This window comes from Schistocerca serialis, chromosome 5, assembly GCF_023864345.2.
Source record: "Schistocerca serialis cubense isolate TAMUIC-IGC-003099 chromosome 5, iqSchSeri2.2, whole genome shotgun sequence".
Lineage (NCBI taxonomy): Eukaryota > Metazoa > Arthropoda > Insecta > Orthoptera > Acrididae > Schistocerca > Schistocerca serialis.
Genome location: NC_064642.1, coordinates 670,622,549 through 670,646,834, shown reverse-complemented (window position 1 = coordinate 670,646,834; position 24,286 = coordinate 670,622,549).

The following is a 24,286-nucleotide window of genomic DNA, read 5'->3' as shown; positions in this document are numbered from 1 at the left end:
CTCAACCACTGCCTCCCTTGCATGCAACTCTTATTAATTGCCATCTGGTTTCTGCACTAGTTGCAAGTAGCCTTTAGCTCTTGTATTTTAGCCCTGCTGCCTTCAGAATTTCAGAGAGAGTATTCCAGTCAACTTTGTCTATAGCATTCTCTAAGTCTACAGATGCTACAAATGGAGATTTGCATTTCCGTTGCCTACCTTCTGTGAGACGTCGTAGGGCCAGCATTGCCTCACGTGTTCCTAGATTTCTCCGGAAGCAAAATCCGTGTTCCCGTCAGATTCTACCAGTTTTTCCATTCTTCTCCAAAGAGTTCGTGTTAGTATTTTGCAACCATCACTTACTTAACCGGAACTTAATATTCACACCTCTAGGTACTTGCTTTCTTTGGAACTGGAATTATAATCTTCTATTTGAATTCCGCCTGCCTCATACATCTTGCTTACCAGGTGGAAGTGTTTTTTCATAACTGGCTCTCTAAAGGCTATGAATATTTCTAACGGAATGCTGTCTACTCCTGAGGCTTTGTTTCAACTTAAGTCTTTTAGTCCTCTATAAAATTCTTCACGCACTGGCGTATATCCTATCTCATATTCATCTACATCCTCTTCCATTTCTATACTACTGCTCTCACGTTTATCTCCCTTGTAGTGACCCCATATATTCCTTGCACCTTCCAGCTTTCGCTTCTTTCCTAGGACAGATTTTGCATCTGATCTTTTGATGTCGTTCAGGTTCTCTCCAAAGGACTCTCTAATTTTCTTGTTTCTTGTAGACAGTATCTACCTTTCCCCTAGTGATATATGGTTCTAAATCCTTACATTTGTCTTCTAGAGAATTCCACTTAGCCATTTTGGGCTACCTGTCAATCTCATTTTTTGACTTTGCATTCCTTTTCTCCTGCTTTCTGAAGAGAGGCAGAAGTTTTCCGTTAGTTACAGTGGCAACAATCAGGATGATTGACTGTTCTGGTCTTGTAACGTCAAGCAAAGCAGTCTTGCTGTGGTAGTGCTTCGAACGGCTGAAAGCAAGGCGAAATTGCAGCCACAATTTCTCCCTAGGGCATGTAGCTCTACTGTATGGTCATACGATGATAGCTTCCTCTTTGGTAAAATACTCCAGAGATAAAATAGTCGATCATTTGGAACTCTGGGCGAGGTTTGCTGAGGAGGATGCCGTTATCAAGAGAAACAAAACTGGCGTTCTACGTATAGGAGCGTGGAATGTCAGATATCTTAATCGGGAAGGTACATTAGGAAATTAAAAGAGGGAAATCGAGAAGTTAAACCCATATACAGAGGGAGTTACTGACGTTCGTTGGCATGTGTAACATGACATCTGGTCAGTTGAATACAGGGTTATAAACACAAGATCACATAGAGGTAATGGAGGAGTATGTTTTATAATGAATAAGAAAATAGGAATGCGAATAATCTACTATGAACGGCGTAGTGAGTATATTATTGTAGCCAAGATAGTCACTAAGCCCACACCAACCACAGGAGTAAATTTGCCAACTAGCTCCACAGATGATGAAGAGATTGATGAAACGCATATGAGCTAAGAGAAAATCAGAGAGGTAAGGGAGAAGAAAATTAAATAGTCATGAGGGAAGGGAATTCGACAGTAGGAAAGAGAAGAGAAGGGAAAACAGTAGATGAATGTGGACTGGGAAACGAATGAAGGAGGAAATAGCCTCGCAGAAGTTTGGACAAAGCATAATTTAATCATTACTTATACTTGGTTTAAGAATTGCGAAAGAAGGTTATGTAAGTGAAAGAGACTGGAGACACTAGAAGAATTGAGATTGATTACATAATGGCAGGACAGATTTTGGAAACAGATTTTAAACGGTAAGACATTTTCAGGGGCAGATATGGACTCTAAACACAATTTATTGGTTATGAACTGCAGATTAACATTGAAGAAATCGAAGAAAGGTAGGAATTTAAGGAGATGGAACCAGAGCTTGTTGAGAGATTCAGAGGGAGCTTTAGGGAAAGGTTGACAAGGACATCTGAAAGGAATATAGAAGGAGAAGAATATGTAACTTTGAGAGAGGAAATAGTGAAGGCAACAGAGGATCAAGTAGGTCTAGTGGAAAGCCGAGGGTAACAAACGAGATACTGAATCTAATTGATGAAGGGAGAAATACAAAAGCCACGAGACCCATGCTATATAAACAGGTCAGAACACTGTTCCAGGAGCAACGAATAAAACATGACAAATTTTAAAGAACGTAAAATATCCAAGTTGGCGAAGTTTTGTTTTAGAGAAGCTTGGAATTTAGCGCGGTTTTCATTGCGAGATTCTTTCAATAGTTCCCACAACGAAACTCTAAATCTGGGAATCATATACAACCACTCGCTGTTCGAAAGATCGGTACATAAAGACTGGAAAGTTGACAAGGTCACATGAGCGCTCAAGAAAAGAAGTAATAGAACCCGCTGAATTACAAACCCATATCAGTAACGACGATTTTCAGTAGGATTTTGGAACAAATACATCGTTAATGTTAAACACAACTAGCTCTTTATGACACGAAGTAATGTGTCCTATTGACAGGGGATCTCGAATTGATTTCATATTTACAGATTTACAAAGGGTTTTTGACACCGTTTCTCACAAGCAGCCCTTAATCAAGGTGCGTACCTACACATTGGCGTCTCATTTATGTGACTGGTTACATAATGTCCTATTAGAAAGGTCACAGTTCGCAGTAACTAACGGAAAGACATCGAGTAACGGAGAAATGATACCTGGCTTTCCCCAAGGAAGTGCTATACCCACTCTGCTAGTTCTAATCTATAAATGATTTAGATGCAGAAAATGCCGTCATTTATGCTCTTGTCAACTCATCAGAGAAACGAAACCAATTGCAAAATGATTTAGACACGATATCCCTATGATGAGAAAAATGGCAACTGCCCATAAATTATGCTGCATACACTACGCTTGTCCGTCCTCTTACAGAATATCACCAACAGAGGTGGCGCAGTGGATTCGAATTCGGAAGGGCAACGGTTCAGACCTGCGTCTGGCCCACCTGATTTAGGTTTCCAGTGATTTCCATAAATCGCTTCAAGAAAATGTTGGACTGGTTCCTTTGAAAGGGTACGGTCGATTTCCTTTGCTGTCTTTTCCTTATCCGAGCTTGTCCTCGGTCTCTAATGACCTCGTTGTCGACGGGACATTAAACACTAATCTCCTCCTTTCCTGCTCCTGTTCTAGTACTTTAGGAAGGGGTCCTTACTAGATAGTATTGCCGGAAGATATCGGAAAGTACAAAGAAGTGCAGCTCGTTTTGTGTTATCCCGAAACTAGGGAGAGAGTGTCTCTGATGTTATACACCAGTTATGACGGCTATCATTAACACAATTTTCGTTGAGACGAGATCTTTCCACGAAATTTCAAACACCTAAATTCCCTTCCGAACGCAAAAATATTTTGTTGATGCCCCACCTACGTAGGGAGAAATGATCATCGCAATAAAATAAGGATAATCAGAGCTCGCGCGAAGAGATTTAAGTGTTTGCTTTTCCGAGAATGGAAAGGTAGAGAAACGGAAAGAAGGTACTTCGATGATGGCGAGTAAGCAAATGGATACCAGAATTAAAATGTGTAAACTTGTAATATACTGGTGATTGAAAACGACAAACAGGAGAGGTATTTGGTCAAGTGATTCACTGAGAGTTGTTTTATTTCCTTTTCATTTCCAGCGTATTACCTCAGTTACTTCTGCATTAGATTGTGATGTCATTACAACTGTTTTCTAGACACTGTAGAAAGCACCTGAAATTGAAGAAGTTATAATTTTATTAAATTTTTTTGTTTGTGATATTTAAGTAATGATGGAAAACAATTTAGCTTGCGCTGATATACACCAGAAATGTGTGCTATACCGTGTCGCATAGGCTCCTGTCGTAAGCTACAAGTTATTAGACTTAATAATATGCAGAAAAGTTTTGCTCTCAATTATGTAAAGGCAGGAATAAAGCCTCCGCAAAATTCAGCCTATAGTTAAGATACTTATTGTCTTCCTAATTTGCATGTTTTGCGCGAGTACTATGCTGAGAAAGCTCTACTAGTAAAAGCTGTAACTTACATGGGTATAGAGTTTTTAACATAAATCAATAAGAAGATTTTTCGACTTCGGGATATACGAAAATGCCATTCGCAAACGGAAATGAGTTTTATGCTAAATGGAACCGATATTCGCCGAAAGTCGTAAGAAGGAATCGCTTTACGGTTTCAGAACGTAAATGGTCTCTAACTTTCACAGGCAGAAATCGGAAGCACCTACGCGGTAACTCCCTTACGACGCCACAACTAGCAGAATCGAAGCCACGCTCATTTTATTATCTATAAAATCTAACGGCATCAATAAACAGTATCCGTTGCGGTTACGTGACCTTTCACGTGCTGAATTCATGAGATGTGCTGAAAGCATAGAAACAGATTTTCTATACGTAGACGACGCAGCATAACATCAGTATGTTCTTTAGCTGCCTAAAATCGAATTTGTGAAGATTTCAGACAATATCACAGAGATTTTGGTGTTGCAGCCGGCGAGATCAGAAGATGTAAGCCTTTTAACTATCTGGGGATTATGACATCATCAATCGGAAAAATGATAATCATGTAAATAATAACAACTTAATTATCATTACTAATTGAATTCATATAAACTTCAATTACGACACGTTAGTAAATAGGGCTAAAAAGTACAAAATAGTTTTCCCCTACGACAGACGCAGGGTGTGCACAACGCATAACTCATGCATGAATAGTTCACCTTCTATTTTCAACCGCATACGCCCAGCGTTGTTCGTTATAAATTTCGCAAGTATTTCCATTTGTACTGAAAATTACCCAAAAAAAATTTTCAGAACTATCTGTACGGGGTTATGGTTCAGTATGTGGATGGGAGAACTTATTTTACGGATTTTATTCCGATGTAAACACGTGTTATAATAAATATTATGTTTTTTAAATATTTAGTTTTTGACTTTTAGCCTTTTGTGTGCGAAATTGATCAATAGAGTTTCAATACTATCATGAGATAATAAGAGAGACATGTGGTAAATTTCACTTTTCTTTCAATGTCGTTTCACCTGATAATATTTGAAATAGAATAGGTTTATACCTACCTACTAATAATATATCAATCTGTTATTGTCCTATAAATATGAAATAAACAGGAAGAAAAATTTGTTTTATATGAGAGTCTGCGTTAGATTTTTAAGTCAGTATTAACGCAAATTAATGCTAGTCTTTGTTATGTATCAATTCAGAGCATCTTCATGGCACGGCGTCCTGTAGTCAGTTTTGAGCAGCTGAGCTTTACTTTTCGTAATCTATGGAGCTGACACTACTAATCGAACACATGTCTATCCGTTAGCAAATAGACCAGATTCGAGATATACTGCAGCGTGTTTCACGGTACGTCCTTCTATTTTTTGAATTTTGGAGGCCCAGCACAATATTATTCGTAGCTATGTTCGCCCGTCTGTTACAACGATTTTTTTCATGGTTAGATGAATTCCGTCTCAGCTGAAGTCGATAAGAGCAGGTAGAATGCCGGTGTCGATTACAACGGACTGAAAGAACACAATATCACTGTTTGGCCCACTTCACCATTCACCAAGTCCATGCTCTACGTTCGTGTTTACGCGATACGTCACTCTCGCTCCGATGCAAATTTCCAATGTCTTTTATAATCCTCCACTCTTGTAGGTATCGACTGACACAGTATTTTCCGTTTTCCCATTGTTGGCATTTCTTATCCCACTGACTAGCGTATATGAGCCAGAATCTTATAACCGTCGCTCATTGGGTTCGATATCGTCCAAGAACAGCTTCGTTGTCTATCAATCTAAGAACAAGTTAGATGCAAGATCCAAACCGCCAGGTGCCTTTGTCAGTACTTTTGACTTCAATAAACCAAATTGTTGTGCCCTCAACTCACTGACGTGCAGATCATTCAAACTATCGGCAAATGTTGTGTCTCCTCCTCGTCGTATGTTCTGCGTCAACTCCAAGAAGCTGAGGAGACTCCACAGATGCGGTGCCAGAATGAAACTCGCTGGCTGGTGGTATGCTTGTGCTCCTGTAATTGGTGGCAACTAAAGCAAATCTGCAGGAACCATTATGTAGGTGCCATCGAATAGTCCATTTCCCTTCTCTTCCAGTTGTCACAATCTAGACCATGCACACCTTCACATGTGGAAACACTGAAATCTCGACGATTAACAATAATTCGACATCCTTCCACTGATTTCTCAAAACCTTGAAATAGTTACCAGTAAGTTACTCCAAACTGCCTCTCATCTTTCCGTCTTTCTCAGCTGGTAATTTGAATTATGTATCCAATGCTGCCCCACTAACAAGTCGTGCTGCTATACCGGTCAATGCGTCAACTTAAACTGTTGTCTTATGATGGCAGCGATCGACATTCTTTCAGTGCCTTGCATTTGAATGTTCGGTCAACTCGAGCCCTTCAGGTGACAGATAATCTGATGCGACTGGGACTTACTTTCATTTGGCACTCGATACTCCGAGTTACGGTGGTCAGTAATTTTCTCTGTCGTACATTCATTGCAACACAAATATACTGGTACAGCCCACTTACCATCACCTCTTCTTTAGCTTCTTCTTTAATTTCAGCCTCAGCGACGTCTTGTGGATTTTCAAGAAGCTTGAAATCATGTGTCTGACTCAAACATTCTTTAACTGTCTGTCTCTCGGATGGTGTAGTTTTCAGGTAGACATATTTTTATCTCAAATGTTGAGTAAAATGGTGCATAGCATATGAGGAGACTGTAGAAATAGTTTTCCGGTTCCGTCGGCATTTAAGAGGATAGTAGTCCTGCAGCAGCTGGAACACTTGTAATGAAAATTTTAGTCTTGTCTCCCAGTTTGAGACGCTTCGTCTTGTTGGTCGCTCTTCAATTCTAACAAGTCACTCTTCACTTTTTCCCACTTTCTTTGCATAATATGACTGAAAATTCATAGTGAATTCAAGTAGGCTGTTATTTGGTAATTTATAATAGTGCTGTTGTTGTCTTGGACGTTCTGAATATCGCTCATACATTGAAATGTAAATGTGCAGGAGGTCGAGCGGTCAGTACTTATCAGGTTAATTAATAGAACAGGAAATAAATAAAAAAAGAGGATAAATTTCACTTTATGGGATACTTAGAGTGCGGCTAGGGAAGTAAATTACCAGGTGTAGACTAGTCTAAGAGCATGAACAAACTAAAGTAAGTGGGCAACAGGAGAAGAGGCAGCTCTTACTAATTTCTTTTAGAGGCCCGAAGCTCTGTCTCCCCAAAAAAGACATCTGTTCCACTCGAGGCCTTGATCACAAGAGAGAGGAGCAACTGGGTTCTGCACTTCAGAGCCCTCCACCGTCAACAGAGGCGACCTGTCGCTCACACATGCCATTGGCAGAACTGGTGGAATTTGAACATTTAGTGATAGCTGTGCACCATAGGTGTCCACAGTATTCCAGTTTAGTCACTCATTTATGTTGGAGAAAAGATCAACTGCTTGATTTTCCTCAAATCTCAGCACCTGTATTCAACATCACACATTTTGTCGATTTGACAGGTTACAGAGTCAATAGATTTAGCTCTATTTCTAAATCCGCCTGCATGACTTAAAGAGCTTGGTTGCGATGTTTCCTTCATCCCGACGAATTAGAAGAGTGATTTGAGCTACACCTTGCTTACATCTGAACGCTCTGTATTCCTCGGTATTTGAAATGTTATTGGCGATGTAATGGGTAATAGATTATTTAAAATCTTAGTTGTTCTATGTACATATTCGCAGTACAGAATTCGAGAAAATGCTGGTTACAATTATTCACAAAATAATTTTCATTTGTTCTTCCTTTTAAGGTGCAAAATCTTCCTCCACTTGGATAAACTCGTCTGAACTACGTGGCATAATACGGATTTGATGGCTTCGCTCTTGGGAAATAGGAAATTGTTGCTTGGCTCTTGAGAAATAGGAAATCAATACGTAAACAGAGTAGATTTTCTGGTATATGTAAGTGTAACATTGAGTTTGGTTGTACATCTTGATAAGGTTCTGACATGTGTACGACTGGTTCTGATCTATCTTCCTACCACACTTGTGGAAGGCTGCTCTGTGGGCGTAGAACCCATGGCCTGCAAGGTAAGAAGATACTATCTCATGCATCCAGAGTTCAGAGCATTGCAGCAGTGCGGAAAGGGATGTAATCAGATAATAATCACAATGTCAGTTCCACTACACTCCCTGTACAGGAAACGTTATCGCTTACAGAAATTTGTGTACGGGTTCAGGAATAAATATATGTTAACAACAAATTAAAATCTTAGATTTTCTGTAACAAGGTATATTTTCTTCATAATATCTTAACATTAAAATTATAATACATACAGGATGGTAAAATATTGATAGTTGGTGTTCCCAAATGTGAGATGAAATTCCGAACTATTCTAACGCTCATTAAAAGGTAGGTGTTTGATGACCATGTCTGGGTTCGGTAAAATACAAATCAATTAAATACAATTTCGGCCAGAAATATCAGTTAAGCTAACAATGCACAATTAAAATAACCAATTAATGGATGGGGATCAGTAAAGAGCAATCAGAAAGAAGTACACAATTAAAACAGTTCAATAACTTCAGGGTATAAAGCACTAAACTTTGCCTCATAATTCTTTTTGTTAAATCGAATATCCCGCATGTCTGCTTCAATTTATCCCGATAAGCGTGAATATTTTTAACTACAGATCATAGTCGAACGTACCAAAAAAATAGGAGACACAAAACCGACAGCAGGTCTGAGTGTCAATTGAATATTATTTGCTGGTGAACCACGAGCGCGCGTGTTTATCTTTCGTTGACGGTGGCAGTGGCTGCTGTAGGCGCGAGCTGTTAACCTTAAAATCTATTCTAAATCTTTCTCGACTGTTAAACACCAGTCTCATACATTTCCTAGGTCTAGTTATTCCCTACCTAAGTTAATTGGCATGGTACACGCTATTTGGCTGTAATAGTGCATACATCATTGCCCTCAAATCGCTCACAAGCATTAAATGTCACTGCTTGGTGCAATTTTCCATAGTAGGAGACTTTGCAGTTTAACTAATGGTTCTAATGGCTCTGAGCACTATGGGACTTAACATCTGAGGTCATCGGTCCCCTAGAACTTAGAACTACTTAACCCTAATTAACCTAAGGATATCACACACATCCATACCCGAGGCAGGATTCGAACCTGCGACCGTAGTGGTCACGCCGTTCCAGACTGAATCGCCTAGAAACGCTCGGCCACACTGGCTGGCGCAGTTTAACTCCTTACGAGTTAAGATGAGCCTGTAAACCAGTGTTTACAAAATTACTCTCGAAAGCATCTCAGCTTGGCGCTAGTCACCTTGCTTAAACACTCAACGATTTACTGCAAGAGAAAGAGCGAATTTCTCTGTCTACAATTTACCTATGTGAAAGCACGTGACCATGCATTTTCTTTCTGGGTAGTCAGTGCTTTCATACGTGTTATAACTGCACCCACTAGAGATTTTGTAGCCTATCACAGGCGTCTTTTCTTTTGTAGTGCAGAGTTTAACTTCTGCCATGTAATGCTGAGGTTTCAGCTTTTTCTTTTATGCGGGTTTTAACACAGGTGGCTACAGTGAGTCACCAATTTTATGAGTTGGGTTTCTCAGACGTTTATCTGCCATCCATCTCCAGTCATGTTCCTGTAGAAAAGCTGTCCAAAGGGTAATCGTTAAAAGCAGGGACAAGAGTGGGTTTTGCTGACAACCTGTGCAGTGGCTCCGGTGTCTCATTGTATTCGTTAGATGTCCTGCTGTGTGGGTTTAGGTGTAACATTCAGGTGGGCATTGCCATCATAAAATTCTCCTTCCCTCAGAATTGCATCTCGTAGCTCGGGTCTGGGGAATTACTTGTGTGCAATTACTAGTGTCAGTGTTAGTGGTTTACATTCACAATGTACTGGCTTGTTTATTCACTTTGTCTATCAATAATTTGTACGTTTTCAAGTAACTATATGGTGTGATATATCAGTTTGATTGTAATTGTTTCAAGAATTCAATGTAAGGTGTGTTCTTTGTTTGACACCTTACATATCACCACCCTTCCGCAATAATTTTTGTACTGAGGTTAGGCATTGGTTGAGACATTGTGTAAGCCAGTCAAAAACTATACTTTCCCTTAAGCATTGAATATTAGTCTACCACTTGGTGTAGTCCGTATTCTATTTAATTCTTTTGGTTTGTATACTTCTATTTTTAACATAGTTAACTTGAGTAATGATTTAATTGTCTCCCTTACGTGTAGACTATAATTTTTTTCACACTGACATAAATTTCTTTTTATTTCTTTTTTAAATGTGTTGTGTGTATTTCAGATTTTATATCGAAGGTGAGGAACCTATCACATCGATCTTTTGATGGTATTTTCTCAACCACTTACTACTTAAATCATCACAAAAAGATAAATGACATAATCCAAAAGACAATGTTTACATTCTATTGTTTGATTTACAAAAATTATGATTCTGACACTAATTTTAAAAAAAAATAATAATTCTTTACCAAATCCTACTAATGCCAAAATTTTAAATCTTTGTATTGTTGGTTCACGCAAAATTCAAAAATATTAAACTCACAAACAATGTTCATACACATGTATTATTCTTAAAAAAAATATTATCCGAACAGACAATGTGGTTTTAAGAAATCTTACCTTGATAATTAAACATGAATAAGAAATGGTTCAGATGGCTCTGAGCACTATGAGACTTAACATCTGAGCTCATCAGTCCCCTAGAACTAAGAAGTACTTAAACCTGAGTAACCTAAGGACATCACAAACATCCATGCCCGACGCAGGATTCGAACCTGCGACCGTAGCGGTCGCGCAGTTCCAGACTGAAGCACCTAGAACTGCTCGGACACACCGGCCAACCATGAATGAATTATTAAGGTGTTACAACTATAGACAGTAAATTAACTTCACAGAACGGTTATCTATAAGACACAATGTACATGGACAGGTTTTGTTTTTAACATATTATTGTAATTAGCATTGTAGGTACATAAAACAAAAAGGTTTCTCTTGCATTACTGATGAAACAATGATTATGAAAAGACGGTTCTTATTCAGACACTTACACATATTGTATAACACATGTAAATTGCATCAATACATGGAATTCCCATGTTAATTGTTGTACTTTTCGCAGATTTTTCACTCTCTAACACTAATCTTTGCCTAATTTGGACCACTATTTTCAAATGATATCTACGAATGTTCTTGTGTGAGTTTGACAATGAATGTCTTCGCACAAAGCAGGACAACTGATGTGAGATATTCGTTGGCAGACCTTTGGGTGGGCAGTCTCATTCTTCATCGAATATTGCAACAGGACGTTGCCGTGGTTTGGCGTGGCCGTCACAATATTGTGGACTTTTTAGTGCAGAGTCTCGTGGATTATTGGCTTTAAACGGTGTATATTTTTTCTCAAGACATTGCTGAAGGTATTTATCATTTTGTAGCCCTCTGCAGACAGCTAGTTTATAGTAGGGTGGGTATTTGGAAAGGTGTATCTTGAAACATTTTCGCCCATCTTTTGTCTTCAACATTAATCTTAGGACTCTTCATCTTCTGTCCTTCCAACCATATTCCTTTTTTGAGATGTGAACCATGTCTCATCCCTGGGTAGGATATTGGAACTTCTTGACTACTAGTTACTATGAAGTTTTACATTCCTTAGTGCTTCCATCGTTTATTAGGACATTTATATGAGCAATGACTGACTGATTTTCCTTCCACTCTGTTGTTAAATATAATATCGGAGTCTGGTAGCGGCAGTGCGATTCCACGTGTACACTTCACAAGGTTCTGGTCAACAACATGTACATATTTTACAAAATCCATTTCACTGTGCTGTCTGTGGTTCTCTTAACGCTTTCGGTCTTAAGCCATCTTCAATGGCAGAAAACATGTGTTAAATCTGCGGTAAGTTTTCTACCACTGAAGATGTTTAAGAACGAAACCTATAGCAGAATGAACGTCATTATCATAGACATCATAGTGTAATGAGTTTGGTTGTGTTTGGCGAGTGGTATTACACTTGGATTTCGCTTGGCAAATGGCGTGAGATCACTTTTTCGATGCACACAATTTCTTGTGTGGTTTCACAAGTTGGAGCACTTTCAGTCGGTACTACAAGTTGTACATACAGACTATCACAGTTCTTAAACTTAATTTACATTCAAAAATCGATGACTTTTGCAGAAAAATGTTTTTCGTTTCGTTTTATCTGCTTCATGGATGCAACGATAATGTTAGAGAAATGTTGTCTCAGCAGAAGAGGATATGAATCAATCAAATGCTGAGCTTCGTGGAGATGCAATTGGCTAAGGATTTCACTGCGTCTACAATCTGTTGTCAAGCCATTCACACATCTGAATTCAGTTCACATAATTAATAATTACAGGCCAAAGTAATAAATCTAGCTGGAAGATCGAGGACGAATAAAAGCAATTAGTTCATTGTGATCTATTCGCCAAAATGATCTGGATCCTCTTAGATTCATACAATGTAAATAAGGTCCACAAAAACAATTTCTTGTCCTCGTATAGTTATGCCACATCCATTGAAGTCGACTCCACTAGAAAGTGTTCCAATATCGATAGTGACTAGAATTAATAGTCTGAGCCTAGAATTTGCTGTTGTAAATAATCCAGAGGCGTAATTTTTACGACACGCTCATTGCTCAAGCCATTGTAGACATATGGAAAGCTATGGTACCATGAAAATTGCCCTGCTTTCAACTCTCTACACACGTTCACAACACTGTCGTATGTTTCTACATTCCTTATTTGACCACAACACTGAGGGTATTAACTATAAATTGTTTACCTTCATTGGAGTGTACCATTCGGCGGATAATACAAAGTAATTCATCAATAGCATCGCATTCGGTGACGCAGGCTTTTCTATCGAATGCTGTGCTTTCTCCTTTGGCCTGCTTGAATGGAAATTGGTGAAATAAAATCTGTTATCGAAATGACATCTTGTGTAAAACCCTGAAAAGACTTTTTTAACCTGAGTAACTTAAGCCTGCTGGATAATGAAATACGAGTTAGTACTGATGATTGCAGATTCATAACTGCTTAGATTTTAGAATGCGATTTCTTGTACCGAACTCTGTGTGTAGCTAAACGAGAGGCCATTGTCGAACGAAGTGATGAGGGTGAGAGATGCCATGCGGATCACAAAAAGTTGGGGCAGTACGTTTCCAATGATATTTGGAGAATAGCCAGTGGCCTACCTGTGTGAAAGGAAGTGTGAGACATGTGAAATCGGCCAGAGAAGTGTTTTGTTGATCAGGAGAAATAAATAAGCTGTTCAGGCACAGCTGGCAGTGTGTGTCTGCTGCAAGACAATGCAGAGTGCCTCTGAAAAATGTGTAACGTGGCAGAATAAATGATAGTCAGATTCGCACCTTACGTGAGGGCTTTATTTATCGCATCGGGATGTTGAATATGACACCTAACTTACTTCGATGGTAATGAGCATATATGCCTATCAGTATGTAATGCAAAAAGGGATACCACTCAATCGACGGTAATTAACACACCGTTCCTATCATGCATGTTTTAGTGGAAGATGAAGCATTTTAGTTTGGAATTCAGAGGGACGAGGGCAGAGGCAATGCCGCGCTACAGGGGTACCATGGAACCCACTTAAAGGAGTGTCCCAGGTGGAGAGTCAACGACGGACCAGGTTACTCAGTTGGGGAGAGTGAATATAACAGTAATCTGAGGAAGGACAGGAAAGAAAGCTTTTAAAAAACTGTGTTTCAGAATTCCAAATGTATACGATATAAGACCAGTGATGCATTGCCGATCACATGTCCAGTGTGTGGTACGCGCATGAGAAAGTCAATATATGCATTTAGCCCTCTTGAACTGGCACAAAACATCTGATTGGCGGAAACGCGCTAGGAAGGAGAAAAAAGCTAAAGTTTCGATGCAATTTAATGGCAGGGACCTTGCGATTGCTAGAGAGAGCTTCCACAAAATAGGAGGAACGCTCTTATTGGTCAAGAAAAGCCGTGACGTGAAGAACGAAAGAAATCAAGTGGGTAGACAGTTTGGCTATGAGTAAGACAAGACGGAAACTTTCGGAGACTCTTCTATGAACTTGTGCCAAGTGCAGAACACAACACATAATGCTCTGTACGACCCAGAGGAGCAATTTGTGTGACCACTGCGTTCACAGCAGCTGATATCCAGCTAGAAATTAGCTGTAGCATCGTTTAGCCCCAACTCTGGAGAAACGAACCAGCCAATTACTTAATTGTTCTTGCAAGAACTCAGAGCTCATTATAATATGCATGCTGCTCCAATCGTTCCTGTATATGACTACATTGTAAGACTAGGGATGAGTACATGTTCTCTCACATAACGAGAAACATAGGGAAAGTTTCTGCTAGAAAATTCAGCAAAGGTGTAATTAGTTTTATGGGAATTTCAGCGGAAGACAGCGGCCTAGCAGACGACAGCTCATCGCAGCTTAAGGCAAATACTGTGTGCAGAGGCGTAAACTTTTTGGTTCACTAGCTTGCATCAACTGTAATTCGATCGACTGTGGGTAGTCTTTTGCTCAATTTGTCACATAACTAACCGTCCACTGTAGACTTGATAGTCATCCTAAAAATAGTGCTGAACTTTAAACCGGAATCGGACGATTCTCGTAGTACTGACCAACATCATAACCTAAGTATAGGAACAATGTTGTAAAGAAACATCCAGTTAAACTTTAATATTGTTGTGTTTAGGATAATTTAACCTTCTGAGAGTTAATATTTAATATTTTTGTGTTTAAGACTTTTTCACTTTTTGGTGTTGACAAGAAGCGTTACCCAGGCAACTGTTTTTTTTGTCACATTGAAAACTGTGTGAAAGCGTGTATTTTTGTGCTAATATTGCGACATTAAACATGTCATTTCAACTTATACAGTAGTCTTCAGTCCTAGAATAAGTAAAGTATACACGTTGCACCTTACAAATGTGTGCTGGAGTCAAAGTTTTGGTATGACAAGACGTATCCATAGGGTTGTCCCCCACCTAATGGCCCAAATGATGTAAGAACTGCTTATGGAGAAAGAAACAGTGGGAACCCAAACTTCGCCGAAAAACACGATCTACTAAGGTAACATCTTATAGAGTGGAACGGGAACAGAAAGTAGGGACTTCTTTGTTTTGTGTAAAATGCTGATACTCAACCAAGTGACGCCAAACTGAGAGAACTTTTAAATAAATGTAAGGACACCTCTTATTGGTTCATATAAATAATTCAGAAATTGGTGATGAGAGTGCAATTGTGCTTACAGTGATCTAACCATATTGGCAGATGCACGAAGGAAAGCAAAGGGTAGGAGTGGATCATATACATTCTAGCGCTCCGAGACTAACGATTTTTTTAACTAGTGAATTATGTGAAATCCGGGTTACAGAGGGAGGCGGGCTTCTTATATGACTACATTTTACTCGTCGGCACTCGCAAGAATTAATTTCTTCCATTTAAAATTACGCAACATCCATGGTGAGACAAAGCTGCAGCAGCGAAGTGAACTGCAGGGAAAGGTTAAGTTTACGTAAAGATGTCCAGTAATTCCATTCCACATTTCAAAGACCTACTTGCAGTTAAAATTTAAACATGCTTTCAGTTGCAGCATTATACGCACATACGTAGTATCTTTGATCTGAATCGACTAACGTATAGCAGTCATTGTACAACCTCCGCGAACGTAGATGTTTTATTCAGATACGCATTACCTTTGAATTAATATTCAGAGCCTTTCTCCAAAGTTTGCTAATGTTTTAGTTATTGATTTTAGTTCTAGTTCTTGCGAGATTTTATTGTTTAGGAACAATAAACTGAGTTAATTGTGTGTTATTGGATTTAGTAGTCAGATGCATTCCTTAATCGTTGAGTTAATGAGTGATAATTTATTTCTGTCAAATATTACAAGCGAAATTTATTTATTTTACTAAAGCATCATATTCAGCTATTAGACATTGTCAGACATCAAGATCTTGTGTCTTAAAACATCAAGATTTCTGATCTCTGAATAGCTTTGTTTATAAATTGAAAAAGCGCATGGGTCATTCCTAGTTTCTCAATAATTCTACTCATAAAATCCATTTTCGTCGATAGTTTTCCGATTTAAATCGTTAGTATCCCATAGGATTGCTGGTAGAATGGCACCACGAATTAAATTTACCACTTCATCATCAGGCAGTTATAGGAGTCAAGGCGCATGAAAGGGAAGCAGTGGTTGGGAAGGGAGTGAGACAGGTTTTTAGCCTATCCCAGATGTTATTCCACTGTATATTGAACAAGCAGTAAAGCAAACAAAAGAAAAATTCCGAGTAGGAATTAAAATCCATGGAGAAGAAATAAAAACATCAGGGTTTTCCGATGACATTGTCATTCTGTCAGAGAAAGCAAAGGACATGGAAGAACAGTTCAACGGAATGGACAGTGTCTTGAAAGGAGGATATAAGGCGATCCACAACAAAAGCAAAACGAGGATAAAGGAACGCAGTCGAATGAAATCAGGTGACGATGAGGGAATTAGATTCTGAAATGAGACACTTAAAGTAATAAATGAGTTTTGCTATTTGGGAAGCAAAATAACTGACGGTGGTCGAAGTAGAGAGGATATAAAATGTAGACTGGCAATGGCAAGGAAAACGTTTCTGAAGAAGAGAAATCTGTTAATATCGAGTACAGATTTAAGTGGCTCTCCACTATAAACCACGACGATAAGTAAAGTTTATTATGCTTAAGACGAAGAGAGGGACGTAAGAAAATACACAGGTGCATATAAGCTAATGTAACTGCTACTGTTTGAATGACAATTCAAGTAAATTTTGCACCTATCAGCATTCGGGTATAGGCTATAATCTGAATTTCTTTTTAATTTTTTTTTGTCAAATTATTTGATAAAGAAGGTGTTGTGTACATTTAGAACACATCCCATAATACGAGAAACATTTTCTCATGTGTTCCTTAACTTATCTCTTTAAAAAATGGTAGATTATTCTTAGTCATTAGATAAACAAATACGTATACCTGTTTTTGAATATAAGTCTGAGAACTTTCGCAACAGTTTTTTAAATTTATGTATACTATAAATAGCAATTTTTATTTCATATAAACTTAAATAAAATTGACAGAAATATGTTATGAAAAATTTTGTACCACGGTAAGTTATGACATAGAATTTACAAAATTTGTACCACCTTCTTATCTGCAGTGGTTCAGCAGGATATATACGTTATACAATGAACAACGAATATTTCGGGAAATGCAGAAAAAATATTTTATTAGCATTTGTGCCAGAAGTAAGAATCTTAATGTTGCGCAGTACCAAACATTTGGCCTTTTAGCATTCTTGTAGCTCTTTTCTTCTTGTCTGGTGATTATGGCGTGCCATTTTAGCAACATTTATCATTGACTCTTCAGAAGCAGCAACACCCACATCATCGATCTTCTTCAGTAGGTATTCAGTGAAGCACGTGCATCAAATCCTAGTCTCATAAGGATCCTGTTTCTTCGGGTGTTATTGTCAGTGATCACCACACAAACATCATATGAGGAAATTTTAACAATAGTAGGTGAGCAAAATATTGTCTTTCGGCGTCGCTTCTCTGTGATGTTATTAAAGGCATCTCTTCTCTACGATATTACTGAAGCTTTCTTTTATGATCTGTGTTCCATAATGTGTGCATTTCTTTAATAAATCGTAATTAATCAGGTTGTAAATGGACTCATAGCCTAATATATTCTGCATTTATTTAATAAATCGTAATTGATCAGGTTGTAAATGGACTCAGAGCCTAATATATTCTGAATGAGAGGAAATAATAAAACATCACAAACAAGAACAGGGTCATGTAGAAAAGGGAACGTCGCACTGCGCATTGGTTGAAACAAAATGGCTTTTACATCTCTTGTACCGCAAATTAAAAAATGATAACTGGAGACAGTAGTTATAACGTACTACAGAACCATCTGGTGGAAAAAATAGTTTCAACGTTTCTGACCAATTTCACAAGAATTTTCCGAATGCATGTCTCCAGTTGTTTTTCCAATGTTAGTAAAGAGTGCGAAGAGCAGCAGAACTCACCTGTCACACACGAATGTAAGTATTAACTGCATCAATCAATTGCAGTTCACAGCTGCTTCAAATTCTGTAAATAGAGTGAGAGACCTTAAAGCAGTAAATGATCAGTCGACAGAAACGTAGTCAAATAATCTAAGACCCGTTGAATGTAAGTCTGGGACTCGAGCTCGCAAAACTGTTGAGAGTCTACTCGCATTTTAAAGTCTCTTATTGGGTGTTTCGCAGACACAGTTCTTCACGTGAGCACATTCAACAATACTGGCCGGATACGAATATCCCAAAAGACCGCGTACCAGCATAAAATTCGCACACAAGAAGTCGCCCTCGTTCAACCCAGTCGTCCTCAACTCTTACCTGTGACGTCCCATATTACTGACTCCAAACCTGATTCTTAACTAATGACAGCCATTCATACTCTAAAACAAAGACTCGCCCTTGTTCTACCCAGTCGTCCTTAAGTCTTACCTGTGATGTCCCATATTACTGACTCCAAACCTGATTCTTAACTAATGACAGCCATTCACACTATAAAACAAAGACTTTTGTTGCAGCCATTAGACGAACTCTTATTGTAATAACAATGTAATATTGTACAAGTTATCGATAAGGTTCAAATGCGGCTATGTGTCTGGTTTTCTCACGTGCCAGACTGACTTATAATAGTACACATATTTAGAATGATAAAATAATGTGATTACTCATAAACTTAGATAATTGAGTAAGGCTCTAGGAAACTCATACTGTCATCATATTACGTGTAACTTAGAAAGATTAAAAATACTCGAACACCTGCATATCAACTTTTACACTACCGGTCATTAAAATTGCTACACCACGAAGATGACGTGCTACAGACGCGAAATTTAGCCGACAGGAAGAAGATGCTGAGATATGCGAATGATTAGATTTTCAGAGCATTCACACAAGGTTGGCGCCGGTGGCGACACCTACAACGTGCTGACATGAGGAACATTTCCAACCGATTTCTCCTACACAAACGGCAGGTGACCGGCGTTGCCTGGTGAAACGTTGTTGTGATGCCTCCTGTAAGGAGGAGGAATGCGTACCATCACGTTTTCGACTTTGATAAAGATCGGATTGCAGTCTATCGCGTGTGGTTTATCGTATCGCGACATTGATGCTCAGGTTGGTCGAGATCCAATGACTGTTAGCAGAATATGGAATCGGTGAGCTCAGGAGGGTAATACGGAAAGCACTGCTGTATCCCAACGGCCTCGTATCACTAGCAGTCGAGATGACAAGCATCTTATCCGCATGGCTGTAACGGATCGTGCAGTCACGTCTCGATCCCTGAGTTAACAGGTGGGAACGCTTGGAAAACAACAACCATATGCACGAACAGTACGACGACGTTTGCAGCAGCATGGACTATCAACTCGGAGACCATGGCTGCGGTTACCCTTGACGCTGCATCGCAGACAGGAGCGCCTGCGATGGTGTACTCAACGACAAACCAGGGTGCACGAATGCCAAAACGTCATTTTTTTTTCAGATAAATTCAGGTTCTGTATACACCATCATGATGGTCGCATCCGTGTATGGCGACATCGCTGTGAACGCACATTGGAAGCGTGTATTCGTCATCGCCGTACTAGCGTATCACCCGGCGTGGTGGTATTGGGTGCCATTGGTTACACGTCTCGGTCACCTCTTTTTTGCACTGACGTTACTTTGAACAGTAGACGTAACATTTCAGATGTGCCACGACACGTGACTCTACCCTTCATTCAATCTCTGCGAAACCCTACATTTCAGCAGGATAATGCACGATCGCATGTTGCTGGTCCTGTATGGGCCTTTCTGGATACAGAAAACGTTCGACTGCTGCCCTGGCCAGCACATTCTGCAGGTCTCTCACCAATTGAAAACGTCTGGTCAATGGTGGCAGAGCAACTGGCTCGTCACAATACGCCAGTCACTACTCTTCATGAACTGTGGTATCCTGTTGAAGCTGCATGGGCAGCTGTACCTGTGTGCCATCCAAGCTTTGTTTGACTTAATGCCCAGGCGTATCAAGGCCGTTATTACGGCCAGAGGTGGTTGTTCTGGTTATTGGTTTCTCAGGATCTATGCACCCAAATTCCGCGAAAATTTAGTATCATGTCAGTTCTAGTATAATATATTTGTCCGTTTATCATCTGCATTTCCTATTGGTGTAGCAATTTTAAAGGCCAGTAGTGTAAAAACCTCGTATGTAATGTTTTAAACAGGGTGAACATTAATAAAACTGACAAACTATGAACATGAGTCCGAAAATGCATCGTTGTCACGGTAGATGGTGCTGAAAATGAAAGTTCCTCTGACCACGTGCAGTGTCTTCCCCTTGTGTGTTGCAGTCTGTGTGACAAGCAGCGTTCTGTAAGCTGCAGAATGTCGTTAACAAGCAGTGTTTGTGTACGGCCAAGTAGATGAAAAGGTCCAGAGGCAGAACGGCTATATCAAAACAAGGATCTTTACAGACATCACACATCGCACAACATTTCAAGCCTTTTTTGAGCGTTTGTGTGATCACGGGTCGTTTCAGATAGACGAACGTACAGGGGGGCGGCGAGCTGTGCTTGCACCAGATTTGGAGGAGCGGTTTTTACAGGATATTGAGAAGAACTGTGGTACAAGCTCCGAGCAAGTGGCCCGCCAAAGTACGATTTTGTGTATCCTGCATGACTGTGACTACCATCCATATCACCTGCAACCAGTGCGAGGACTATCAGCAACGGATTTCCCACTATGGGAAGGATTTAGCCGATGGTTTTTACACCAGACCAACACAGTTATGAGATTTATGCCACCAGTCCTTTATACCGATGTGTGAACGTGTGCATTGCATCCTATGGATGCCACTTTGAACATCTGTCGTGACGTGAACAGTTTGTTGTAGTTGTGCGCACACCATCCATTTCCAAAAACATTTTAACAGGACCTTTTTTCCTCCATTTCCACTCAGGAAACTGTCAGTGCAGTTTGTCGGTTTTATTAATGGTCAGATGCTTGATTGGAGATAGGGATTCTTTCTGACGTCGGCAGATTTCACATGATCCATCATATGATCAGTTTGCTCCAGTTATTTAGTTGTTTACCATTTTTACAATGTATCATAACTGAACCAATAGTCAATTTCACAGCAAACATTCCAGAATGACGGCTGAAGTTGCAATAAACTCGTTTTATCGCCGTGATTTGACTGATGTACCGTACCCTGTATCTAGTTGTTGCCGCCTTCGTATTACGTGTAACTTAGGAGGATTAAAAGTACATTACACATAATTTTAAACCTTTACGTAACATTTCTTCACTGACGACCTCCACAGAACAAAAGTTCATCGCTTATTATATTCTCGCTATTTGTGCACTAAAACTGCCGCATGAACCATGACGTTTTAATTTACATCGTCCTTACTACTAATAGTACTCGCCTCAAATTTTGGAGACAGTATTCAAATATACCGCTGAAAGTACCTGCAAAGTTATATCGTTATACGACCCTCATTTCAGTAGATATGATGTCATAAGTAAAGATGAGTGAAAAACTGTTGCTTCTTTGGTGATGCTGAAATTTAGTATTTCCTCCCTATTAATACTATTCGCATACATTTCTCGGAAAGGATCCACTTATGCCGCTGGAGGTACATACAGAATTGGATCAACATGACGTCATAAACATTGAGACGAATGAAAACGAAACTGCAGGGCTAAAATCGCTAGAGATACAGGTGAACTAGGTGTTCAATTATGGGATGGTTGCGCTGTTAATTGTGGTGGTGGTAGGTATGGGGTGCTCAAAAGAGTGGTAATCAGCGCCCGTGCTCAACTAACAGAATACAAGTTCGTAATAATATGTAAATTAGGAAATATAACCAGCAGCCATCGTGGGTCTCTCTCACACTGTCACACTAAACAGCAAAAGCCGTATGCCTCAAGGTAGAGTGTGAGTAAAATAAATAAACTACGACCACGCAACATCTAAAATAGTGGAGCAAGGAACTGTGTCCAAACGATCAATTGGAAAATAAAAGATGAAGCAACCACCTCAGAAACACATTAAAGCCTTCTACGTAAGTAACAGTCGAGAAGGGACATCACACATAATTTTAAAATGTTAAATACATTCAGCTGCCGAGAATTCATTCGGGTTGTACGGCAGTGGTCCATGGAACTCTTCTATCCCTGACGTTTCGTCCAAAGCTACGTTGGACATCTTCGGAGGTGCTCCTGGTTGTGCCGGGTCTTTCCGACTCGGCAAGACTTAGCACAACCAGGAGAACGTCCAAAGATGTCCAACGCAGCTTTAGGCGAAACTTCGTGGATAGAAGAGTTCCATGGATCACGGCCATACAACCCGGAAGAATTCTCGGCAGCTGAAACGTCCAGTCGTGAAAGCCTTCATTGTATGTACCGGTACTATATTCGATTCTTCATCACCTGAAATAGAGGGCAAGCCAGTTGGTAAGTAGGCTACAGCCCTCATGGCTTGATACTGTATAAAACGCACATTTTAAATGTGGCGTACAGAAACTTGGACTCACGAGCACAGAATACCGGTGGGTCTTCCGCTGAAGGGAGGCTCCAGGCATCAAGGTCCCGTTAAGGTGCGTTAAAAGTGTTTGCTCCCTCCGCGATGGCCGGAAGGAGGAACTGTACGATCGTGTCGTTGGTTTCACGGGAATGAGCCTGTTGCTTTCCAAACCTAACCACTCGTCCTCTCACAGATGGATTATGTTTTGTCGAGAGGTAGCTACATGGACAGGGGCAGCACATTCACAAACTGTAACTTCCAAGCAGGCATCCTTAGCTGCTTCATTACTACTTCGTTATCCAGAATGCCCAAGTGCCCTGGTAACCAGAAGAATGACACATCCTTTCCCTGCCTCTGAAAGTGGAAAAGTATGTTGTGGATCAGATGAAGATACTTTTAGGCTAGGTATTTGTAATCGAAAGCCTGAAGCGCACTTAGCGAGAAAGTGCAGATGAGGAATTGGTAACAGGAAGGTACCGTATTTTCTCCACTGCCCTCAAGATTACATATAATTCAGCGTCATACATTATGAGCGTACCGGGTAAGCAAATCTTGATAACATTGTCTGGAAATAAGACGACACAATCGATGGATTTATCACACTTAGACCCATCAGTGTAAACGACCAAACAGAGTGCTCGCCTAAAATTCTGTAAAACATCGATTCAAAAACAGAGCCCAAAGTCAAAATTTTCTTGTACATTGGTACACCTAAAACAGTTCTGGGTCTCCGTATTAACCAGGGAGGCTAAAGTCTCCAATCTCGACGAAGCACGGAAATATAACAGCCACTAAGTCCTGCAGATGTGAGTCCCCAGTGGCTGCGTTGTTTCTCATCGCCTGTATCTAAATAGTTGTTTCATTGGAAGCCGAGCAAATGTACGGGGTGCCGGTGATGGTGGAGTGGAGAGTTGGCTGCACACATGGTGCATCATGAGGACCCGCCACTGGATGACAAGTGGTGGTTCACATGCCTCAACAAAGAGGCTACGAATCCCACCCGTCCTGTATGCTCCTGACGCAAACTGAATACACTCATGATGAAGAACATCGATTATCTTAAGATGGTCTAACTGAGGCACAAGCCGTGCAACCATAGTCAAGGCGATATCGAACAATCGTATAAACCCTTGTAAAACGGAAGCAGACAAGTTTGATCGGCTCCCCATGGGTTGCGGCTGAGGCATTAATATATATATATATATATATATATATATATATATATATATATATATATATATATATATATATATAATGCCCTTGAACTTTTCGTAGACGCATCAGCGGCACTGTGGATCGCGTAAGTAATATGATCCACCTAGTCCCGGACAGTGTCACGGTGTCGTGAAACAGGTAACTGCCCGTGTAGTGTTCAGGTCACTCTGCTAAACCACTCTAGCTGGTACCTTTCAGGGAGAGCTCTATAATGAGCGGTGGATCCGGTAGGGAAGTGGTCACAGGAATGCAAACCGATAAGGTTCGGAAACAGAAAGCAAGGCCTATGGCCGAGAATGACCCCATGGCCTTGCTG